The sequence below is a fragment of the Mus caroli genome, chromosome 12, assembly GCF_900094665.2.
Source record: "Mus caroli chromosome 12, CAROLI_EIJ_v1.1, whole genome shotgun sequence".
In the NCBI taxonomy this organism is placed as follows: Eukaryota; Metazoa; Chordata; class Mammalia; order Rodentia; family Muridae; genus Mus; species Mus caroli.
Window position 1 is genome coordinate 14,190,661 of NC_034581.1, and position 6,986 is coordinate 14,197,646.

At 38.8% G+C, this 6,986-nt stretch overlaps 1 protein-coding gene and 1 pseudogene across 3 annotated transcripts in view; both read left to right on the forward strand.

Moving 5' to 3' along the window:
- Nucleotides 1–6,986, forward strand: part of LOC110306813 (hippocalcin-like protein 1) — a 146,733-nt gene that overhangs the window by 100,980 nt on the left and 38,767 nt on the right. The gene's annotated exons all lie outside the window — the stretch shown is intronic.
- LOC110307254 overlaps nt 4,289–6,986 on the forward strand; it is a 37,604-nt pseudogene continuing 34,906 nt past the window's right edge.

Consider the following 6,986-nt stretch of genomic DNA (forward strand, 5'->3'; position numbering starts at 1 on the left):
TTTCCTCCCCAACTTGCTTCTTGGTCATGATGTTTTTTTAGGAATAGAAACCCTGACTAAGACACTAGGTAATCTCCTTCTTAATGGCAGCAAGGTCAAAGTCTGGATCAGCCTGCTTCAAGGCTGAGGGAGGCTGCAGAGCATGAGAGAGTGACCAAGCAAGAAAGCAANGCAGGAAGTAGTGTTTGTCAAATGTTTTTGCCTTCATTTTCTAGCTTCAGTTTCTAGTCTGAGCTCCCAGTAGGATGGGGTATGATCTGACAGAACCCTGTAAAACAAACATTTATTACCTGAGATGCTTCTGCTCAGAGGAAACCATCACAGTAGCAGAGTTGCAAGGTAGAGCAGCAAGGACAACAGCAACAATAGCAATTGTTTCAAAAGCTGATTTTGCTGCTGGACAGAATCTATGGTCTCTTTTGAAGGATTATGGAAAATATCAGATGGCAAAAGTCATAGGAAGGTGTACATGGAGCTTAATCAGTTGTTCCCGTAGGGTCTGGAAGATTGGAGTGTTGATAGTAATGCAGCCACACAAAGATGAGGTCATACTATTTCAGTGGAAAATAGACTGAAAACTTTAGGAAGAGGTCATTTCTGTGATATTTTGGCAAAAAAAAAAAACTTTTGTACTTGGCTTATGCCCTGAGATATTGAGTAGGTCAAACAAAAAAAATATTCCCCGATTTGTATATTTTTATGCTATTGATAAGTATTTGTTCAATCTTCCTATTTCTTTTTTTTTTTTTCCCCCTCTGAGACAGGGTTTCTCTGTGTCGCTCTGGCTGTCTGGGAACTTACTTTGTAGACCAGGCTGTCCTCGAACTCAAAAATCCCCCTGCCTCTGCTTCCCCAGTGCTGGGATTAAAGGTGTGCACCACCATGCCCAACTTCCCCTATTTCTTTATTCAATTTACATTCTAATTGTTACACCCATCCCATTCCACCTTCCACAGTCCCTCATAATTGACTCCCTTTTATCTCCCCAGAGAGGGTGGGAACCACTTGAGTATCCCCCAACTATGGCATGTCAAGTCTCTGCAGGGTTAGACACATCCTTTCCCACTGAAGTCAGACAAGGCAGCCCAGATAGGGAAACAGTTTGCACAGACAGGAAAAGCTTAAGGACATGTCCTGCTCTGGATGTTGGGTACCCCATGAAGACTGAGCAGCACATCCACTATATGGTGGGGGCCTCCGTCCCAGCCTGGGTGTGTTCTCTTTGGTTGGTGGCTCCATCTCTGAGAGTCTCCTAGGTTCCAGGTTAGTTGACTCTGAGGATCTTCTCATGGACTTCCTATTCCTTCAGAGGCCATCAATTCTTTCCCCAAATCTTTTAAAATACTCCCTGAGCCCTGTCCAATGTTAGGCTGTGAATGTCTGCATATTTTTCAGTCAGATGCTGGATGAAGATGCTCAGAGGACAATTATGCTAAGCTACTATCTGCAAGTATAACAAATTATCCTCAGTAATGCCAGCCTTGGTGCTTGCCCATGGGATGGTTTACCATTTGGGCAGGGTATAGTTTGGCCATTCCCTCAGTCTCTGTTTCAACTTTGTGCCTGCCTTACTTGCAGAAGGAACAAATTTTGGGAGGAAAGGTTTTTGGTTTTTTTGGTGTACTGAACACTTCACTGCTTGTTCTGCCTGACTGCAATATGTCACCTCTTCATGGTCCATAACTCAATGCTATCTATCTCAGCTAAGATCACCTCCCTAGCTGCATTTGTGCTCTCTCATTCATAGTCTCAGGCACATTTGACAGATGCCTCCACCCTAACCCTCCCAGCATCTGCTGATTTCATTTCATTTTCCTGACTCTCTGGCCTTCCCTTGTCTCTTATCACACCTGTTCCTAACACTCCCCTTCTTCTTTCTTAACTACTGTCCCATCCAGTTCTCTCCCTTCCATCTGCCTCTTCTGTCTCTTTCTTAACCCCTTCTGAGTGAGATTCAACTATGCTCATTTGTGCCTTATCTTTTTTAGTGTCTTTCGGTCTATGAAGTGCAGTGTGGGTATCCTGTACTTATGGTTATTATTCACTTGTAAGTGAGTACGTACATGCATGTCCTTTTGGGCCTGAGTTACCTCATTCTAGATATTAGTTTCTAATTGTATCCATTTCTCTGCAAAATCCATGATGTCCTTGTTTTTTATACCTGAATAGCTTCCCATTTTGTAAATTAAACATGGTTTTTGTGTCCACATTTCAGTTGAGGAACATCTGCATTCTTTCCTGTTTCTAACTGTTATAAATAAAGTGGCTATGAACTTAATGGAGCAAATGCTCTTGTGGGTATAGCCTATGAAGGTACCCTAAGTGTAGCACTTCCTCCTGCTTGCTATGTTTTAAATTAATGGGAGGAATATTCAGTGTTTCCTCATCCCAGGACGGAACCTTAAACAAAACCTGCTGCAAATGTGGTCCAAGTGAGGCAGGGTCCGTTAATTTAGAAGCCAAACTTCACAGGGTCATCCACATTGTGCCGCTTCTGGAAACTGAAAGATGAAAATANCATGGTCATAGATTCTTTCTTTATGGTTTCAGTTTAGCACCACTCCAGCCATCTTTTGACAAAGTCAGGATCCCAGGGAAGACTGTTTGAGTTCCTTGCATTTAAGTGGTGAGGTTGATGCTTGAGTTGCATTTTGTGACCACAAATTATGGAGAAAATTAACACATTGAGAAATTTGCCATGGAGAGATGCTACAGGGAGATGAAGTACCCAAACTGAGAGATGTATGAGAAGTTACAGGAAGAGCACCATCTATGCCTTCAGGAATTGAAGTCCAATGTGTTTGAAACAAAGCTATAGGATTTGGTGTTTGCCCTGCTGTTTTTCTTGCCTTTGTTCAATCTTCTCTCCCTGTGTGCACATTCCTATTGATTGGAATGGGAAGGGGTATTCAGTGCCATTTTATGTTGGAACGATATAACTTTCTGTTTGATATTGCAACTTTGCTTTCTGATGTGGCTGTCAAGATATTGTCTTGAGTGTCAGCAGAGACTTTAGACATTTGAACAGTGCAGGAGCCTTTCTAGATTCATTGTGAGGAAGATGAAAGTGTATACACTCAAAATTTTCCTTTTTCTTTCTTTCCTTTTTTTTTGGTTTATCCTATAATTTAGATATTCATTATCACCCTGATCACTGTCCCTCCTCTAGGTCCCTGCCCTCACAGACTCCCTCCTCCCAATCTCCTCCGTTTCTCCTTTGAGCGGGGTTGGGGCCCCCTTTGTACCCCGTGGGCACATAGATTATTATAGTCTATTTTTTTAGGATGGCATATGCTCATGACATCAATACTGCCTGAGGCTTCAGAGTCAATGGATTCTGGGTGTTGATGTTTCTCCAAACTCTTGTGTTTGTTTTGAAATTTTTAATTTTTTAAATAAATAGGAGTGTTTTGCCTGTGTGTGTGAATATGAATATCATGTGTGCCTCATTTTTAGTGTTGTTGGAAGGTGGACTCAAAACTCCTGTTCATAAAGCCATGGGTCACGTAAATGCTAGTAATTGACCACTGTTATCTGGAAGACCAACAAGAGCTTTCCACGGCTGAGTTATCACTCTCTCCTGCCTTACGCTGCTTTTTATGTTCAACACTTATATTACTAATATTTTCATCTGTCCATTGGTCCATTAAATGTGCCTTGATTGCCAGTAAAGTTTTACTAATGTTGCAGTTTAAAGCGGTACACTTCCTGTTTCTGCTAGATGAGTACCGAAGTGCAGGGATTGTATACTTTTTGTAGGAACTGTAGTAAACAACTGAGTTCTTTCTATCATTTTTGTCTCTGTGGTTGATTTTTGCAGTGGAGTAAGGGTCTTAATATGTAACCTTTGCTGTCCTGGAATGTGTTACATAGAACAGACNGGGATCCAGCTCAATGATGTATACCTGCCCGTGACTCTGGGATTAAAGACATGAACAAATACACCCTGCTTGTCCATGATTTTTCTCGTTAGTGATTCTTCTTACAATTTCTGGGATGTGTCCTCAGAACTGTTGATCTGTTTCACCCTACATCTCACTGTCAATTGGAATTCCTCTCAAAAGTCTTTACCCTATTTATTTAAAATGTTCATAAGCAACACAGGTGAACCTTCAACTCAATTTCCTTCAATATGTTATGGTACTTAGATTATAACTTCTGTGTCAGGAAGTCAGTGGAGGAAGCACCAGAATTACATGAATATATGGTGAAGGAAGCATACGTTTACTTTACAGTGATGTCAGTACTGTGTTTTGTGATGTACACATGTATGGGATATTTTAGGACGCAGTGACTTATGATGATGTGCATGTGAACTTCACTGGGGAAGAGTGGAATTTGCTGGATCCTTCCCAAAAGAGTCTCTACAAAGATGTGATGCTGGAGACCTACTGGAACCTCACTGTTATAGGTATGACTGTGAATTTTCTTTTGCTTTTCAAAATAGCAGGAGTCTCTCTTGGTGAGTGATGATGCTCAGTTATTACAATTGAGAACAAGGAAGACTGAGCTGNATAAATAGTGTCCAGTGATGTGAAAATTCACAGTACCTTGAATTTTGCCTTATTTCCAATACTGTATCATTTATTTTTCTGGTACTGTCTTTTAGGCTACACTTGGGAAAACCATCATATTGAAAGACATTGTCAAAGTTCAAGAAGAAATGAAAGGTAATTTTCATGTNCAAGCTGATGCAATTATGCCTCTGAAGAAATTTTACTATTTTATGGAAGCTCTAAAGAAAATCAGCAGTGTAAAATGTCAATACTTCACGTGTAACTATAATTACAATATTATTTTTTTAAGATTTATTTATTTATTATATGTAAGTACACTATAGCTTTCCTCAGATACTCCAGAAGATGGCATCATATTTCGTTAAGGATGGTTGTGAGCCACCATGTGGTTGCCGGGATTTGAACTCAGGACCTTCGGAAGAGCAGTCTGCTCTCTTAACAACTGAGCCATCTCGCCAGCCCTAATTATAATATTCTTAAAAAAATGTTCTGCTTCGATGTAGTTATCTGATTTATCTATCAAAGCATTCCTCAAAATGAGGAAACATTGCCATAAGAGATACCTTTATTCAATTTGTACCTCTATTAGAGCCATACTGATCTGACAATGTGTATAGACTTACAAGACTTAGATATTGCACATCGAATAGTGATAAATATATATCCAAAACCTTCTGATAAGCAAGTAATCCATGGGAAAGTTGGTGATACTCATATTCTTTTAGTGAAATTGATCATTTGTTTAGGGTACAGCTTATGAGAGTCAAGAGTGTTGTCATAGGAGAAACCTTAATTCATATATTACATGTCTCTGAGGAACAAAAAGTCAAACAGTGTGAATGCAATGTGGAAACCTTTCATCTGTTATTCTTCTTTTTATATGCATATCATATGTCACAATGGATAAAAGCCATGTGAGCATAGAGATATTGAAAGAAGCAATGTTCCATTTCTATACCAGAACGCTGAGAAAATATGTCAGATTCTGCCTTTGGTAGACATTCTGTATATGATAAAGTTTGCAGTCAATTGATTTACTAACTTTACTGGGAACTTCCCCAAGCTCACACTGTAGAAAATCTTTATGGGTACTAGGAATTTGGAAATTCTTTTGTTTGTCCTAGTTCACAGTCAAATTGTGGTATAATTCACGCTACAGGAAAAATTATGAAAGCAATTAGTGTTATAATGTTCTGGGTTGTTCCATTTTCCTCATATAGAAGAAATACATCATATAAATACCCAATATAAAAAGGATGTTATAAATGTCAGCCATGTAATAACCATCACAGATATCTCGAAAGATGCAAAACAACCAATAATAAGGAATATAATAATAATAATAATGAACATATAAAGTGATAAAACCAGATGATCTGGTCCATCTTTATCAGTAGACCAATTTGTAAACTTTATTCATCTTGATGAAATGATTGAACAGGGAAATTAATATAGTAACCATATCACATGTGCCAATTTTCATTGCAGGTATGTAAGTAATCATAGTGGAGAGAAACTCTATGAATGTAATGAACGTTCTAAAGTCTTTTCATGTCTCAGTCATCTCCAATGTCATAAAACAAGTCAAATTGGGGAGAAAACACATGAACATAATCAATGTGGTAAAGCCTTTACAACACCCAGTCATCTTCAATATCATGAAAGAACCCATACTGGAGAGAAACCTTATGAATGTCATCAATGTGGTCAAGCCTTTAAAAAATGCAGTCATCTTCAACGTTATAAAAGAACACATACTGGAGAGAAACCCTATGAATGTAATCAACGTGGTAAAGCCTTTGCAAGACCCGCTCATCTCCAATGTCATAAGAGAACACATACTGGAGAGAAACCCTATAAATGTAATCAATGTGGTAAAGCATTTACAAGTCACAATGGTTTCCAATATCATAAAAGAACACATACTGGAGAGAAACCCTATGAATGTAATCAATGTGGTAAAGCCTTTGCACATTTCGGTAATCTCCAATGTCATAAAAGAACACATACTGGAGAGAAACCCTATAAATGTAATCAATGTGGTAAAGCCTTTGCACAATCCAGTAGTCTCCACTGTCATAAAAGAACACATACTGGAGAGAAACCCTATAAATGTAATCAGTGTGGTAAAGCCTTTGCAGGTCACAATGGTCTCCAATGTCATAAAAGAACACATACTGGAGAGAAACCCTATGAATGTAATGAATGTGGTAAAGCCTTTGCACTACTCAGTAGACTCCAATGTCATAAAAGAACACATACTGGAGAAAATCCCTATAAATGTAATCAATGTGGTAAAGCTTTTACAAGTCACAATGGTCTCCATTATCATAAAAGAACACATACTGGAGAGAAACCCTATGAATGTAATCAATGTGGTAAAACCTTTGCACAATTCAGTACTCTCCACTATCATAAAAGAACACATACTGGAGAGAAACCCTATGAATGTAATCAATGTGGTAAAGC